The sequence below is a fragment of the Aulonocara sp. 'chitande type north' Nkhata Bay genome, linkage group LG11 (assembly GCF_057382095.1).
Source record: "Aulonocara sp. 'chitande type north' Nkhata Bay isolate Kocher_YH1m ecotype deep benthic linkage group LG11, A_spYH_male_GT1.1, whole genome shotgun sequence".
Lineage (NCBI taxonomy): Eukaryota > Metazoa > Chordata > Actinopteri > Cichliformes > Cichlidae > Aulonocara > Aulonocara sp. 'chitande type north' Nkhata Bay.
This window is the reverse complement of record NC_141354.1, coordinates 13,319,680-13,338,163: the sequence shown is the minus strand read 5'-3', so window position 1 is coordinate 13,338,163 and position 18,484 is coordinate 13,319,680. Positions and strand designations below refer to the sequence as shown.

Genomic DNA, 18,484 nt, shown 5'->3' with positions numbered 1-18,484 from the left:
GTTCTCTGTTGTTCTGTGGGGTCTGCAAGCACCTTAAATCCACCCTTTAATAACAGGGGAGTGGCTCGAGAGCGTGACAGACAGCATCGACCTTGACTCAACTGCTTGTAATTAGTTCTTTGAAAACAGGGTGCCAAAAGACTACTGACCTGTCTCGCATACCTGTTTTCGTAGGTAATTGTTAAAACGCCTGCCATTTTCACGCTTGTAATAATAAACTCCTTGAACTAATACACTCATCACTCTTGAAACAGCAGTGCTGACAACCCAGAAGAAAGATATATTTGTTTTAAGTAGATGGGGTGGGGTGGTGGGGCTGTAACACATGATACAAGCAGCTGGAGAGAGTGATTTCAGTGTTTTGGGAGATTTCTGATCGCAAGTGCAGTTGCTATTTTTTGTTTCTCCTAGCACTGCTGTATGTCTGTGCCAAATATGCGGGTGGTAAAATCCCTCCGAAGGAAACAGGTGAAAAGGCATGAACAACAATCCAGAAATAGCTAGCATGATGCATGCAGGCCAGGTGTGATGACTAACAAAACGAAGGCAGGGATATTCAGAGCATCCAGCATTACATGACTGCAGCGAGACGTGTGCGGAAAATATGCTATAAATTTATTTGTCCCACTTTTTTTTCTTATTTTTTTGCATTTGTAATCGGTGCATATTCTGATGTGTAGAATAAAATCAGCTGTAAAAATACCACACAGTATCGGAAGTGGACAGCAATTCCATGACGTTATTTTAAGCTTTGAAAATTGACCTGATGTGTCGGTGAACCACTATTCTACTCTAGATAATGCACTGAAAATATTTTTCTATGTTCACGTGACAGAATTGATACATAATTTGCTGTGCCAGGGGCCAAACTTGGCCGAGCAGGCATCTGGCTTCGGGGGTGCTGGGCTCCGGGCTCGCAGCCGCATCCCAGCGTGCCATGCAGTGCGGCCATATTGCCCCTACACAGAGGGCTGAGACGGTCCAGCCTGGAATCGGGGAGCGGGGGCGGAAGAGCCCTGCCTAGAGCCAGCATGGTGGCAATATGGACCGCACGGAGCATGCAGGGGTCAAGTCACACAAAAGCCACGAACCAGTGTGTGTATGTGTGTGCAAGGGCATGTGCGTATTTGTGAGAGGGGGAGGGAAAGGAGAGAGTTAGTGGTGTGATGGGGAGATAAAGAGTAGATAAAGACAACCCCTAATTCATTAGAATAAATCCTTTCCCTTAATTATTGATAATGAATCTGCTCTTTAATCTTTCTCTTTCTTCCTCCCCTTATCTGCCTGTGTCAGCACTTTGCCTCTCTGGTTTGGTGTTGGGTGGTAAGGCCTAGTTTTCAGCCACCCAAGGGCAGCAGTCAATAACATCCTGTGCTGCTAGTTGTGTAAGCAGGAATGTAAAAACAGCATGAAGAAGCATGGAAGAAAAAAACAGCAGCAAGGTCTTAACTTAAAAGTAGTCAAGGATTTTGAAATATTCTTAAGCATCCCCCGGAAAAAAAAAAACCAAGTCTGCTTTTTCTTCTTCTTTAATAATATGAAAATGGCATAAAAGAATCACAATAGACCAAAATTCAATGCAATGTACTTCTCAGTCCAATTTCAGTGAACTGAAAAAGAAAAGGCTCAATTTTCCCAGAGGTCTGTGCAGTCCACATTTTCCTGGCGAGGTACTGGCAAGGCCTCACCGACCCCCAGATCACCTTTGTGTTTGCTGGCTGCTTGTTTGAACAGCAGCCAGCGGACAGCTCCTCCCTGTTTACCCTACTCAATATTTCATGGAGAATGAACACTCGCAGAATGAGGGATCGCGTTAATATTGCTGTTAAAATTAAGCGATAATTAAAATTTGTTAGTTTAAAAGCCATCGCAGTCTATAAAAGTTTGATTACTGGAAAATTAGGTGCATTAAGTTTTTATGGGTTGGCCTGTGCTATCGCTTGGGAACGATTTTTATGCACTTGTCATGGGCATATGGTGCAGAATTGTGTGTGTACGTGTGTGTGTGTTTGTAGGGGTGTGAGAGAGGCATGTTGCTTCTCTGAAAAGCTGACACACTTTAATGCTAAAATCTCTACCCCTTGTGGTCTTACTCAACATTAGTTAAAGCCCAGTAATGCCAATGCTTGAGAGGCACTGCCGTGACAAAATGCCAATTATAAATTTAAGCTGGTGTCTTCAAGCAGAGCGGTCAGAGGTCGTGCACGCTGTAGCCACTTTATGGGTATCAGTGCTGTTACATCAGCGCTTCTATAGAGGCTGTGTGTTGTTGTTGGTCACTCTAACTTCAAGCTCCTTGTCGCAGGGTGCAGCGGGGTCCTATCGACTCCTATTACTAATAATAATTATAGTTAGGAGTCGACAGCTCGTCCAAGAGTTGGAAGCCACTCGTCATGTCAGAGCGGCGTGACCTTGACTTGCAGAATTAATCTGCAGCAGTATTTCATCTTCTCATAACAACACCTACCTCATCTGGGTAGTGCAGCGCCGAGAGTCCCTCCAACTTTTTAAGTTTTCCTTTCCCTAAGAATGATGTCACCCACTGCTGAAGCCCAAGTGACATTACTCAACCAGACAAGAACAGAGAATGTGCACAGTTCACCTTCGTATTCATTTCACATCCTGTGGCAGAAAACCAGGCAGTTATTCAGTGACACAATTGTGCGGCTAACTGTTGACAGCGGTGGACATTATGCACAGTGGGACAGTGGAAAAACTGGGCTGTTGCCAGCCTGTTTTTCTTCTCTATTGAAACATCAGACTGTCATAGGAGAAACGGATGTTGCCAGGCATCACTAATGAACCAATTAATCAATGAATTAGCTGAGCAGCGATTAAATTAATGTAAGCTGGACGGGCAAGCGGCAGTCGTGGATATATCCTGGGGAAGGTGATTAACACACACACACACACACACACACAGAACAGGCAGCGATCAACAAGGCCACTATTAAGTTGGACAACTTCCTGAACTTTTCTCTTTTCAGCTAAATATGGAACTGCTTAATTCATTTTATTTTTTATGCGGACTCGAGAATTATTATATTTCCCCTTGTGACTGCACGCTGATGCTATTATGCTGTGAAACATTTTTCAGCAGACATTGCCATTTGTGCTTCAATGTATCATTTGTGTGTAGCTTTTTATCTCTTTTTCTGCCTCCCTATAACATGTTCTAAAGGCTAAGCAACACTTGCCAGTACGTCACAGTTAAGCTTAATAATACGTGAATCTCTAAAATCTTAGATTGTCAGATAGATCAGACTTTTACTTAGTGTAAGTAAAATGATAAAATGATACTCAGGTCCTTACTGTAATTCATCAGACTTTTTTTGCTAATCTAAATGCTTAAAGAATTGCTCATGTTTGCATTTTACTACAGATACTCGTGTACCCTGAAAAAATACCCGTTCCACACTCACTGATATAAGGCCTTAATGTACAATAGACTTGATGCAGTTTTGCAGTTTTCCTGTGTGAGCTGTATTTAGATGTTGGGCATAGTCTGTACCTGTTTATAAAAGATAGGCAAATTCTGAGTCTTAAGAGTAGTGAACACTAGGCAAAGTGTCTGAATCCTGAAATCTTTTTTGGAATGGCGAAGTGACCCTTCATTTGTTTACATTTTGTTTCCAAGGAGCCAGACTTTCTTGTAATTATTTTAAAATGATCTTGAGCTACAGTTTTCCAGGTTTTCTGATGGTCTTTCAAAGTTTGGACATTGGCTGCTTTTTCACTCATTTCAGCCCTGTCCTTATACATCACAACTTTAAGGATAATGGCATCACGGGGGTTAGCATTATTGCCACACAGCAAGAAGGTCCTGAGTTCAATTCCACCATCAGGCTGGGGTCTTTCTGTGTGGTGTTTGCATGTTCTCCTCGTGTTTGCGCGGGTTCTCCCTGGGTACTCCAGCTTCCTCCCACAGTCCAAAAACATGCAGTAGTGGGGATAGGTTAATTGGTCAATCTAAATTGCCCATAGGTGTGAATCTCTGAGTGAATGTGAGTGCAAATGGTTGTCTGTGTCTCTGTGTTAGCCCTGCGACAGACTGGCGACCTGTCCTGGGCGTACCCCGCCTCTCGCTTTATGACAGCTGGGATAGGTTCCAGCATCTCCCCTGGAAAGGATAAGCGGAAGTGAATGGATGGATGGACATTTTTTTATTAAGTCATTTGAATAAAAACAACAAAGCAAAATACCTTATGCAAGAGATGATCCAGTGTCGTATCCACACACAACAGACAACTTAGCAAAGAAAGTGAAAGAAATTAAGTTGTATCATTAGGCGCTTTGTTCGTAGCAGACTGTCGCAAAAATACATGATTTGTTCCAATTTCTTTAGCTGAATCTATGAAAAATGCCAACGCTAACGAAGTCTGACGAAATAGTATTTTTGGACCAACAAGGTGATTCCCAAACAACTATTACCCGGCAACTTGGCATATATCAACATAGTGTGCAGTGTGTCCTTAAAATAACTTGAGGAAACAGTCTCAATGGAAGGGTGGCTGTCAAGATGCTATTATTAAGGAAGGAAATGAGCAAAAAGCTGATGTGTGCCTAATTACACAAGAGCTGGACTGAAATCAGTGGAAACTGGTCTTAAGGAGTGATGAAACACTCCTCGTCCTCTTGGTTCAAATTGTCATAAGTTTGAACCAAAAGGATAAGTACAGAGGAGATCAGGGAGGGTACAACAGTGAGTGTCTACAGCCATTTGTAAAACACGGTGGAGGCTCTGTCGTGGTTGATTTTAAAAAAAAAGAAAAAAGAAAAAGCTTTCAAACTTTGATGCACCATGCAGTACCATCTGGAAAGCATCTGATTGGCAGCGGCTCCATTCTTCTGCATATTAATGATCCCAAACACACCGCTAACGCAGTAAAAGCATACATGGAAAGAAAAACACACAATCGAACACTGTCAGTCATGGACTGGCCCCGCCGGAACCTGGACCTCAACATTATTGCAGCAGTGTGTGATCATCTTGATACCAAACAGAACAAAAGTCAGCCAGCATCCAAAGAAGAACTTTGAATCTCCTTCAAGAAAGCTTTCCTAAAAGAGTTGAGGTGTTTTGAAGAATAAAGGTGGTCATACCAAGTATTGACTTTAAAGCATATTAGAACTCTACAAACTGTTCTTCGCTTATATGCTATATGTCAATGAATTGCTGTATCTAGTTCCAAATTTTTCTGGGAAAATATAAAAAGATTAAGACGGTTATAGAATACTGTTTTGTTTTGTTTTTGTTGTGTGTTTTTTTTTTTTTTTTAAGAATGTTTTTTTGCCATAAAAATTAGCATCCCAGTTACTAATAGATGCATCTGGGTAACCAAGCTTTACTTCATTGTCCTACTATTGTCTTGTTTAAAAGACCAGGGTGGGGAAGGCCAAATTCCCAAACTTGCTTCAAGGCAGTAATCCACATAACAGCAGTCAATGTTATTGCGACAATGGCCATCTTCAACCCCCCCCTCCCCCCCCACCCCCACCCACCCACACACACACATATATTTTAGCTGAGCTCAGAATGGGGGGAGATCAGTGTTTGGGGAGGGGGAGAATCTCCCTTGATTATGTGACATCCTCCGGAAGACCGCTGAAGTTGTTTCCTCCATTACTTAGAGAGGGGGAAAAAAGAGGCCTTTTCACTATTGAGACTGTCACTCTCAATTTAGGCTAACGGTAAGCATGCACAAGGCCTCCTGGATACCCCCCACCTCACCTGCTCTCACACACACCTCCAACTGCCCCCAAACACACACACCCACGGACACACACCAAACACCACCCCATCCTCCCCTCCCCCTGCAGCAGGTCGCTGTGGTGACAGTTTGATTAGATCATCAATCGTGGCCGTTAACAACGGTTTTCCTGAGCACCTGGACCGGCAGGTCACAGCTGGCTCTGAGCTACCGCTGTCCCCCTGACCCAGCACTCTGCATGTGTGTGTGTTTGTAAGTCGGCTTGCAGATACAAAATTGCACATTCACTTTGTGTCTGTGCCGTACGTCCCTGAATGTGAGCCCATTTGCAGGGTAAACGTGGTCATTTTTGTGCACGTGTTCCCGTTTCAATGTTCAGTTCAGACAATGCAAAAACACAAAAATGCAGTCTAACAAAAAACAACAGCAAGAGTTTTATTCTTGGCTGTGAGATGCCATGTAAAACAAGTTTACAAAAAACAAAATAAATGTTTCTACATGCAGAGAGACTGCTGTAAGAATAAAAATTAGACTGTAGTAATATAGCACACAGTAAAGACCAAAACAAAAAAACAGTACACATCTGTATCTGTGAGTTCTTTACTAGATGCTTCCTAGAGTGCATTGTTCTCTGTGTTTGCAGATACACAGATACCAAGATGTAGCAGTTATGGCTATTCATCTGTAACACCATACACACTCTTTACCATAGCTGCGACGCAGTGTACTTACAAGCACACACAGACATAAATTCACCTGCTTCCCTGCGTTGTCTTCAGCGGCTCTATCGGGTTCCTCATCGTTCTGGTAAAGCAGTTAAATTTATGGGCTAACAATAATGGGACAAAGTGTGTGTCTCATTGCGATTCCTCAGGTATTCCATGATTAGATAAACGTCCCTGGTCTTTTCATAAAGCTTGTTTATGGCAGCGTGGCACCATATGCTACTGCTTCTACCCACCCACCCACCCACCCAACCAACCATCTCTCTCTCTCTGTTTAATTCTCTCCCTTTTTCTTTGTCCCTCTCTCTGTTTCTCTCTATGCTTCAAATACTGCCCCACACTGCCTCTACCAGATGCACGCTAGTCATTATTCTGTGCCAGAGTCCTGGTGGAGAAGCTAAAGTTGCGAATTAACATGTAGGAGTCATTACAAAATGATGATATCCATCTGCACTGTTCATAGGTGCTACTTAGTAAATTGTCTAGGCTGTAGTGGCACAATGTTAACGATATTGTCTGTTTGCGTCTTTTTTGTTAGGAAGTTGCTCAGATTTAACTTGTTCTAATATTTTGGTCTGTGTGGTTGTGCTCATACGACATGCCAGAGTCACTGAAGTATGTTTTAATTGTGTTCTAATATTCAAATGATTTCCAAATGCTTTGACTATGCAAACGCAGGCAAAGCAGCAGAAGTTTGGCCTCGTAATTAATTCTCAAAAGCAGCATACCACCCTGTGTGTGTGTTTTTGTGTGTGTTTTAAGGGACAGAAAAAATATTCTGCAAAGAAGAGTCAGAGAAACAATTAACTTCTCCAGCCAGGACATGGCAGTAAACACGCGATTGTTCACTTATTGTCTTGTTTGGTTCAGTTGTGTAAGAAGACACAGAGACGCTGGGTTTGTATGCCGTAGACTTTTGTTGTAGTTATTAATGGTCATTTCACATTAACCTCACTCTGCTAATATACTTGACAATGGCCCAAATCACCTGAGCAGCGAGGACGATCGAGGCGGCCCTGTCCCCCTTGTCCAGCCAATGCTATTGCAGCTACACTGCTATCCCCCCTACCCAATGACCAAGATTAATGAAACCTCCGCCGTTTTTAATTAGCATGGCCGCAGTCATCAATTACGTCTGCCCCACCCCAAATACAAATATTGTTATATTTGGGGGGGAAATTCTTGATTTATTTCATTGTGGTGGCCGAAGGAGTGAGATGAATGGCCTCCCATCATGGTCATTTGCAGAGATGAGGAGGAGGAGAAAAGGAAGGGAGAGCGGAGTGGTAGTGGTGGGGGGTTGTAATGTCGCACATACAGTATGGTAGAGGACGTGGACACGACGGGGCCAGGGTAAAGCCAAGTCTGTAGGGAGAGTGCAGTCCGGGTCTCAGTCCCTGTAAAGCGACCTCAACTGTTTACAACCTTAATTAGACTTTCCGTGAACCCAAAGTGGTGTGATGTCAGTTATTCTGGAGCCAAAACAAGTAACAGGTAGTTTTACGCCGTGTTGTTCGAGCACCAATCATAGGACTACTTAACATTTGCAACAGAGTCACAAAAAATTGTGTACATCATTTTCCTTAAATAAAAAATTGTTGCAGGATCAAAGTTAATTGTGGTCTACTAAAAATATTTTTTTTCTTTTTTAACAAATAATAAAAATACTGCAGTACAGTTGAACAGATAAGTTAATTCAAAAAAGAGCACCAGTGTATTATTCTAGTAATTGAGACTAAGCTGTGTAGTGTTAATCTGGACTAACGAGTCTGCTGTCATACATGGAAATGACTCAGGATGTTCATTTAAACCGTATACGTGAGCTGTTACAGTTCCAACATGTCCCCCAAACATTTGGCACTCACATATGCCAGACTCTGACTTTCATCATTGTTATTTTTTGATGATTTTTTTATTCAGTGTTTCATCTACTACAGTACTAACTACTGAGTATTAATCTCAAAGGCCGGTCTCATGTAATACTTTAACACAAAGGACACAGTTTGTAAGAACACATTTAAGGGGGCGACATTTTTGTGCAGTCGGTTTTGATTTGTTTTTTCTAGCTGCACTGGCAAACAGGTTAGGCCTCAGTCTTTGTCTTTGCACAGCGTTCCTCCCAACAACTAAGTCCTATTTACTTAGAAGTCCAAATAGATAGCGTTAGTAAAATACTGTGCTGTAGCTCTGAACGTGCTCCATCCAGAGCAGTCGTAGTGTTAGTGAGTGTAAATCGCATTCGTGTAATTAAACCCTGCACTGTCCAGTCCAGCTTGTTCTGCTTGTTCTGATATGATGCAGAAATGAAAGGAGGAAATAGTGCAGACGCCATATTTGGCTGTTTATTTATTTTTTATTTTATTTTTTTAGGGGTTTCATGTCTTTGTTGGCTCTCTCTCAAGCTAGTCTAGTTTAAATCAAGTCTAGACTTGTTTTTCTTATATTAGCGTCCTTGTATAAATTGAGTTAGGAAGAATAATAAACTCCCCCGAAATCACTTATTCTGGAAAAAAGGGGAAAAATAAAAGAGTGGTTCATGAACGATTAGCCTGTCGCAGCTCCTTTCTGCAGTTTCTCACATTTGCTAAAATCCGACTTCAGTGTGTAGTAATAATAGTGGGAGTATGCTGCTTTATGACTTGAAGATGTACTCGGCTCCTTTCTGTGGTTTGGGAGTTTGGGTGTTTGCGCTGCGGTGAGCCACCAGCCATTTCACTTCTGCTGGCCACACACGCACACACACACATACACACAGATTTTATACCCTTACTGTCGTGGCCATCGCCTGCCCACTGACTCAAGAGAGAACGGTGGGAAACATCTTGAATATTTTATGAAGCTCGGGAACCCCACCTCTGTCTTCCCCACCCAGCAAGCCACGGCTGCTGTGTCCAGCAGCGCGCGCACACACCAGCAGAAAACAGAAATAATGTTTTAAATGCAATCATTGTCAGGCCCAAACAATGTCATTTATCAAGGGAGCATTTGGGACTGTATAATAAGTTTCACATTATTAATACAATTTTTCATCCTCTGTCAAGCCTATCTGATTTATGGCACGCATGTGATCTAAGGTGATCATTGAATTACAATTCCAGTAATAAGAGGGAGAATGGACCTGGTCTTTTACTTCTGCCCACTGGAGCACAACCCCCACCCCTCTACCCCCGTTATACACACACACACACACACACACACACACACACACACACACACACACACACACACACACAATCCTAGATAAACACCCTCCAGTTGCAACATACTGCAATTATGCACAACATGCAACGCGGTCACATCAGTCGTATTTGTGTGTAACTTTCACGTTTCGTGGCACGGGGCAAATTTGCTAAATATTTGAGAGTTAAGCAAATATCCCTGCTTCCTAATTTCAGTAAGGAATAGGTGGGAAGACGGGGAAGAGAAAACCAAAAAATGAATGAACCTATGCCTGTTAATTAGATAAGGGACAAAGCTCATTATTCTAAAATTATATTGGGGCTGGAGAGTAAATATGAGCGGCACGTTAAGGGCTCAGTAATGGGACGGGGATGCGAGTCGTTACAAGGCCGAATGATTTACAGCTAGATGCTCTTTGATGTATAGACTGTACCTTTTATTAAGTGGCTGTCGTTACGGTCACTGGCTCAGTCATTTCCCTTTGTGTCTAATCAAAATCCATATCCAGACACTCCGCCATCCTGGCCGCTCCAGATGGGAAAGAAAAAAGTAGTACGGAATATCAGCGTTCCTTCCCCACAGCCAACTCCTCTCCTGCTTCCTCCGCCTGAGCTTTTGCATTCAGCAAATTTGAGCCGAGATTCTTATGATCTGGATAATGCAATCGAACAAGCAACAACAGCAAATAAACAAATGGAAATGTGAAATTCTTTTGAGGTAATTAAATAATAAAGACAGACTCCTATCATAACGTTTTGGATCCAGTTTGAACAAGTATTTGCGCTATTAGCAGTCTTGCTCGGGCTTTATCAGATTAGCTGGTTGTCGAGGGCCCGCTGATCGGCGTCATACATCATCCTGTTTGATTTCTGTTTAGAGCAAATTTGGGGAAGCTGCTAATTGGATTGTGGGAGTCTAGCCCCGGTTAAAGATGGTAAACAGTGGAGCAGGCTTGTCCCCCCAACTCTCAGCCCCACAGGCTTCCAAAACGCCAGCCCTCCTCAGGATCGCCACAATTTATGACACATTTTCCCCGTATTCTTAAAAGATAATTAGGTTTATCACCCATTTCTTTCCCCTCGCAGCCCCTCCCTCTGCTTCCCTTTTGTGTACCTGAGAGAACACAATCGCAGCATAAAAACATAAATATTTCTGCAGCACAGCAGCGCTGGCAGGTGAGCCTAATGAAATTCTAGGAGTGTAATTTGATTTACGAGGTGCTAATGCGGCCTGATATTAGAGAGAAAAAGCTCTGATATGGCTGCCTTGTGCTGTATTTAAGGCCTATCAGAAGCCTGATAAAGAGTATCCTGTCCTCAGCACAGCGGCTGAGTTATTGTCGCAGATATTCATATTGATAGTAATTCTTCCCGACGCAATTTAGTGCCGGCAATATATAAATATGGAGATAATAGTTAATTTTGGTGGCTGCTCAGATTGCAACGCTTTAAATTCAGGACTCGCCAAAAAAAAAGAAAAAACAACTTTGAGCTGCGAAGCATCTGGACGCTTTTTAAAGTGCCGTTTAAAGGATGGGTGGCGGTGCTGGGAAGGGGCCTTTGACCGAACCGCGTCACACAAATCAAACTTTCAGTACTTTTCAGCGGCTGCTAATTTCAGCAGGAAGCTTTTCGGAGCGCTTGATTTGCAGTTCTTTTGCTTGAAACATTGTGATTAATAGTCTGGAAAAAAAAAAACCCTATTAAGCTTTTAAGTTAACTGCATCTGGAAGCAAGATGTCAGGCCAGTGTGTGCGTACACATGCGGGTGGGGGGGGCATTTTTGTTCATTTTATTAAGCTTTGTGTTGTTGCATTCTTTTACCCAAAAACAAAATAAATTGTAATTTAAGTTTGTGCGCATGCTCGCGTTTACCCTTTGTGCGTTTTAAAAGTGTGTTTGTGGCTACTGAGCTATGGCTCATAATAAAAATAGGCAATAACACGGCCACCACAGAGGGACCTGGCCTTTGCGCCTCCGCTTGCTTCCCTCTCCCCTCCATGCCACCTCGTTGTAGTCATGGCCTCTCCCCATCCCCTAAGTTATGGTCTGAATAACATCGCAACAATATTAAGATAACATTTCCTGATTGTTTGTCAGGCAGCAGGCTCCTTCACCCCGCTTTCATCACGTCCACCGTGTTCATTAAATTGACAATTTGTATTTGCCCTACAGCGGGATAAACAGGAGCTTATCTGATGGGCCTGGTCTTTTATTATTTATTTCATTATCTTTTTTTTTTTTCGTCTTTGCCTTCTCCTCCTCCTCTTTCTCTCGGGATTGAAGGTAAACATAAATCAGCAGCTGCATCTCTGTTGTGTGCCGTTGTTTATATTGCAGTCATATGCAGCGGCACTCCTCTCTGAGGAGATTCATCTACAATGCTCTGCAGACACATGTGGCCTCTTCATGGAGGTTTTAGCTGTTGTTTTGTGTGACATGCTGGCTTTACACTCCTGCTGGTCTCAGTGTGATATAACTCAGTAGCTGTTTCACTTTAAAATGCCCTTCTGCTCCTAAGAGAGTCTCCTCTCCTTCTTTTTCTTTATTTCTTTCTTCTTCTTTTTTTTCTCACTGCAGTGTTTGTCCTTTTTGTTTCATGCAGCAGGCCAGGGATGGATGCCTTTGTTCATTTGTAGGTTAAACTAGCACCATCTAGGAAGCTGATTTGAGTACCCACAGACCACATTGACTACAGCGCATTCTCTGAAGCGTTTCTCCTAAGCGCTGTGAGCGATGATGTTGCCCCGCTCAATATCTTAGCCCGGGAACAAGCCTGTCGTCAGTCAACATAGTGCGCGCAAACGAAAAATAACGAAGCCGGCGCCCTTACTTAGGAAACAGTTGTCCCAGGAATTTAATCTTTTAGCCATTTTTTACCCAACACCCCTCTCTAATCAGGTTTCAATTGACTGCCATTGAAGGAATAGCTTCTCCTCAGACACATATATAGGTCCGAACCCAGTCAGACACCATTTAAGGCTTACTCAGTCTTCCTCCCAATATCTTGGAGAGCTCAAGGCCAAATGATTTAATCTTCATTCAGCTAATTTAGTCTGGATTTAAGCTGCCGGGTTGTCGAAGTGCAGAGTGATGGAGTCTGAAAACAGGATGAGAGAGAAAAGGGATGGGGGGAAGAGGAAAAAACGGAAGGATGGAGGGAGGGAAAAGAGCAAGCGAGATAAAGTTAGAGCGATGGAGGGAGAAAGAGAGAGGCAATGGAGGAGGAGGAGGTGGGGGCTGAAGATGATGATCCATCCTGACCCTAGTGAATGCTGTCATGTTCCTCCCTCCAGGTAATCTCTCTCACTCACTCACTATTTTGCATGTGAAAATGCTCTCCTGACAGTTGCATATCAGATAAATTTTCTCTCTTTTTTTCCCTCCCCCCCTCTTTCCCTTCGCCAAATAAACAACAGTCTTCACTTTGAAGTTGTCTGTTTGTGTCAGTTTGGCTTGAGGCGAGAGTCGGCCTCTCTCCCTCTTTCTGTCTTTGTGTTACAGTGTGAGAGCATCGACAGATTATTTCCTCTTACAGCGACCGGCCAACACAGCACGGAAACCAGGCAGAGAAATTTTAGCCATCCAAAAAAACAAAAAACAGCCAACATAATTAGTACAGTTGATTTAAAAAATAAATAGATAAGTTTGATGGGCACTTGTAGTCAGGAGGAGCAGAGGTGACACTGCCACTCTTACCTCTGACATCAGAGAATGTCTGTTTCTTGGTTAGAGAATTATTTTTTGCATCTTTTAGTCTTAATCATACTAAAATCGTGCTCTTTTTTAACACTCTGTCATTCAGTGTACATCAACAGCACATGATTACTGTTTATACTAACACATCCTCTGTGAGGACCCCTAAACATGGCACCACCTCACCACTAGGGGGTGATAGTGAGTATATGGTAATGAGTCAGGTCCTCCTTTCTGGGCCTGTTAAGAGGTATAGAGGCTCCTCCTGAGGGATTTCTGTCTCAATTAAGGCCAGTGTGGCCTGTGATGTTCTGACAGTAGCTCTATATGGCTGAACTGACAGCAGGATCACATTACAGTATAGATATGGTAATCAGTGACAGTATAGACACAGTAGCATGCAGTTTGCTGAATGAGGAGGGAGGAGAGTCACCTGCATCTCTGAATAAATCCACACATGGTGTCAATCATGTCGTGTTGGTTTGTGATCAGAAGGGAAAAAGGAAGAGAGCAGGAAAAACATGAGGAGGAGATGGAGACACGCAAGAGGCTGAAAGGCAGTGATATAACGAGTAGAAGTAGAAGTTGCTTCAGATTACAGATGGGATTTTTGCCTTCTGTGGCCTTAGCTAATCAGTGCTTGACAGTGATATGAAAATAAAACATGCAAAACAAGAAGGGAAAAAATTAACTAATGGGTTTCTCTGTCTCTTTTTATATTTGAATGTATTTTCACAGTTAAAACAGTCATCTGTTGGCTTTATCCTTTTCTGTATGTGGTCATTTAAAACCAAGAAGACCAAACATATAGAGTGCCAAATTGTTTTTCAGATTCAAGAATACTTGTTATCTACTAACAAACCTTTTTTTTTAAATGCTGGAAATTGTAATGCAGTTTTTAGACATGATTTTGGCTTCCCATAATTGAGTGCAATTGAAAGATATTGAGAATGCATGCTCAGCCAACAGAAAGCAAAGCAAAAAGAAAATCCAAATCAAACACCCCCTAAATCAGCTCCCGATCCCGTGCCTGCATGTGCCAATCACAGCTGCTCCCTCCACGTTTCCTAGATGTAGTCTGGATGAGTAACGCCACGCTAAACGACAGATATACAACAAATAACATACCAGAACAGAAAGAAGAGATTGTACCAAGAAGTGGATCAGCATCTTTTTTTATTTTTCGGGGGGAAATACTTGAGATCTGTGAAGCGGTGCTAAGAACAAAGCATAAGCCAATAAATCCAAGTCATTTAACCTCTCGAAAACACACCTCGTTGTGAACGTCATATGTAAAAATGAAAGCTGTACCCTATTCATCTATGTAGATATAGATATAGATATTTAATTCTCTTCCAAGTGATTAAGTGAATAATCATTAATTTAGTGTAAGTGAATAAAGAGGACCAAGCCTATTTTGATCCAAAGATGACTTTAATACATATTTGCCACTAAGATTAGAACTGAACAAATATAATCTATACATTAATATACCTGATGAGTAGTTAACATAGATTGGAAACACAAGTGGCACAATCACAAACAAACCTTTACATGAGCTCAGATAGATGGATGGATTATATGGTAAATGGCCTGTATTTATATAGCGCCTTACTAGTCCCTAAGGACCCCAAAGCGCTTTACATATCCAGTCATCCACCCATTCACACTCACATTCACACACTGGTGATGGCAAGCTACATTGTAGCCACAGCCACCCTGGGGCGCACTGACAGAGGCGAGGCTGCCGGACACTGGCGCCACCGGGCCCTCTGACCACCACCAGTAGGCAACGGGTGAAGTGTCTTGCCCAAGGACACAACGACCGAGACTGTCCAAGCCGAGGCTCGAACCGGCAACCTTCCGATTACAAGGCGAACTCCCAACTCTTGAGCCACGATTGCCCTACTTGCGCACATACGCTGACAAAAATGATAATTCCTTCTGGCCTCGGAGTTGCGTGTTGTGCTTCTATGTGTTTTTGTTTACATAAGAATGTCAGCTGAATTCTTGACAAAATAAATGGTAAAATTATGAGCCTGAGCTAAGAGGAAAACAAATATGCTGCGACATGTTTTTGTCATTTCTCGTCAGGCTGGTTTTGTCCACTTGTTTGCTTTGTATTGAGATTTTTTTGCATGTGCTCCTCTGCACACAAGGACACACTAGTGAACTAGTGAACCAGCTAAGTACTGGAAGATTCCAGTCCAAATGGATTTTTGGAGTTCACAGCTTGAGTGTGGGACAGTTTTGGATTTTAGTTGAAGTAGCGCGAAAAGACCATGAAGGTGAACTTTATTTGAAAGTGTTAGCAGTTCCAGTGCAACTACTTTTGTCTGCTCCTTTGTCATGAGGGGTCGTAACAGCAGGTAGCTCAGTGTATTTGATTTTATGTCAAATACAAGGAGGATCTATGTGTAAAACTCTGTCTAACCCCGATTTTTGGTAGCAGAAGCAGAATCTAATTAATTTAATTTTTATTTTTATTTTACTTTATTGTAATTATTTGTGAGACAGTATTCTGCAAAAAATGTCATCACTGTGCCCGTCCTACATTTAGGTTATTTTCTTTCATTTCTGACTTGTACGATATTACATTGTTAGAGTGGTCAGTGTATATGTGCGTTATCCTCATGAGTCAAGGGCACTGAGAGCGCATATCCTTAATGCAGTCGCTTTAGGTGTACAGTTCTGGCTGTCATCAGAGAAGCTCCACCCACCTGTTCAAACCTTCCATTTGCAAAAGGTAGCCAATCAGAAGAAAGTAGCCTTAAAGCAAGAGCAGCAAAAATAATTTATGTTGCGTAGTTGATGAACTGAGGTCTGGTATGAGAGAAAAAAGGATTATTTTGAACCATTAATCACATAAAGCTGCTCTTTCAAAGTACAAGAATAAAAAAAAAATGGAGTAGGAAGTGAGCATGAAGGGTCCCCGTTAAGGAGTGATAAACGTGGAGGTTTGAAAGCAAAACAGGTCATTTCCTGAAGCCACACAATCCCTGCCCAATAAGTCCTTCTTAAAATAGTTTGAGAACTCTGTTGGGTTTTGTTGACACTGAATTGGCACATATTTGTTTAGTTTCTTTCCTCTCCTATAAAAAGTTTCCAAATATTTTTCATTTCCAAACCTCCATCTTTGCCTTTCTTCTTTCTCCCCATATTCGCCTTCCCTGCTCTTTCGCACGCATGCATACACAAACCCATTCACCAAACCGCTTCTCTGTCTCTCTCTCTCTTCCCTTCACCGTGGTTCTTTTGCATGGTGCCTAGCTGTTTAGAGGCAGTATGCATATGTATGGGCGAGACGGTGGATCGTGACGGGATCTGACATGCGGGGACAAGATCAAAGCGCTCCATCTGATCCCATAAAAACAGACGCAAACCCTCCTCTCATCCTTACAAACCCCCCACTGATAGTCAACTCTGCCAGCACTGACTCCTCCATCTTCTCTCCTCTCCTCTTCCTTTTCTCTCTTTTTACCTCCATCCCAGCATGCCTCGTTCCCACGTAAAGGCCTGCCTGCCTGCCTGACTTTGCGATTACGCCCTGTGATAAACAATGGCCCGTTTAGCTCATAAAGCAGGAGTGTTGTGCATAATGCTTACAATAAAAGATAGCATCTCTTCACTCATCTTATTTACCTCTCCCGTGGTGGCACAGGCGACGAGCTGTTCTATAAATACCGCAGAGAGGAAGGAAAGGGAAGGAAATGCAGATGCAGACATCCATCTGTTGATCAAATAAAATGCCTGCCAAGTCCGTTGATGAGAACAAGAGGAAAATGGAACTATTTATAAATGCACTTGCACTTACAGCCAGGTGATGAAGGTGCCATTTTAAATCTCCTCCATCCTGTCTGGTAACGTGAGGTTAGTCTGAACCGGTGCAGGTTGACACCCATATCACATTTTGACTCATCTTTATGGAACATATAGATTGATGCAGAAGCCAGGACCCCCCCCAACACCATTCCCTTCTCTCCTCTCCTCCACCACCCCAGCTTTAATTCCCTCCTTTCTCCTTTTTCCCTGCCTCCTTTTCTTTCTCCTTTGCCCCCCACCACCACCAACAACAACCCCCTTTCCAGTAAGGAAGATGTATGAGTTTGAATTATTGATTCAGACACATGCTACATGCTGCTCGGAGTCATTATTTGTTCAGGTGAGTGTCATGCTGCTCGCTATGAAACAGATACCACGGGGATTAAGCGACACAATCAGGACTTAAAGACAGCCGCCCTCCCTAAAATAACATGGCCCTCGCTGCAAGACGAATGCTCCCCAAAACCCGACTTCATTTGTTTATGACTCGCACATTAGTCATTCTGCAGCTAAATTATAGCGCGGGGGTAAAGATTAATTCAAGCGCGCGCTTTTTCTATTGTTTTTTTTTCCCCCTTAGTTCTTTGTGTTTTATTCGTGAAGCTTAATAACACAGCAGATGACTATAGGTGCAAACATCCTACACACTGAATTAAAAAAAATAAATATATATTTTTAAAAAGACAGAGAGCGAACATGCAGCTTTTGTCGGTCGTAGGCGTGGGTGCGAAAATAGACAGATGTCCAGAGCGAAGACAGAATGACATGCATATTCACAGTTTTGCCCTGATTCGCATAACGGGGGCTTTTATAACAAAATACCTCAACAAACGCTACATCGTGCTTTACATTCATTGGCTTGATACTGATAATCTAAAGCTAGGTGAGAGCGCTGATGTTGATGATGTGAGCGGTTAGTTAAAAACAAAGCAAAACAAAAAAAGACGATTAGTTTGGGTGGAGGGAAGCTCTAATACAAGGGCCTCGAGAGAATGAAGCGGGAGGTAAAATGTTGCTAACTGTTCATTTAGCCCTGGCTAAGTGGTCAGGGACACTGGACAGGTGAACTCTATTCTCCCCACTGGCCCTGCAGGGTGTGTGTGTGTGTGTGTGTGTGTGTGTATGTGTGTGTGGACTGTAACAGAATTTCTCTAGTCCTTTGGGCCCTGGTGCAAAGCAGAGAATAAATGGTGGAGGTGGCAGGCCAGGACAGAAAAATCAATGCCTGCTTATACAGACATGACACACCAGCAGCCAGCTGCATTCTGTGTGCGTTGAGTGTGTGTGCGTGCACGAGTGTGGGCGTAGATGTACAGCGTACAATCATATGGCCCTCTGGTCCGTGGTTGTG

The 18,484-nt window shown here is 42.7% G+C and overlaps 1 protein-coding gene across 1 annotated transcript in view; it reads left to right on the top strand.

The window, feature by feature from the left end:
- The window catches only part of znf407 (zinc finger protein 407), a 158,499-nt gene that overhangs the window by 72,227 nt on the left and 67,788 nt on the right, over window positions 1–18,484 (top strand). The gene's annotated exons all lie outside the window — the stretch shown is intronic.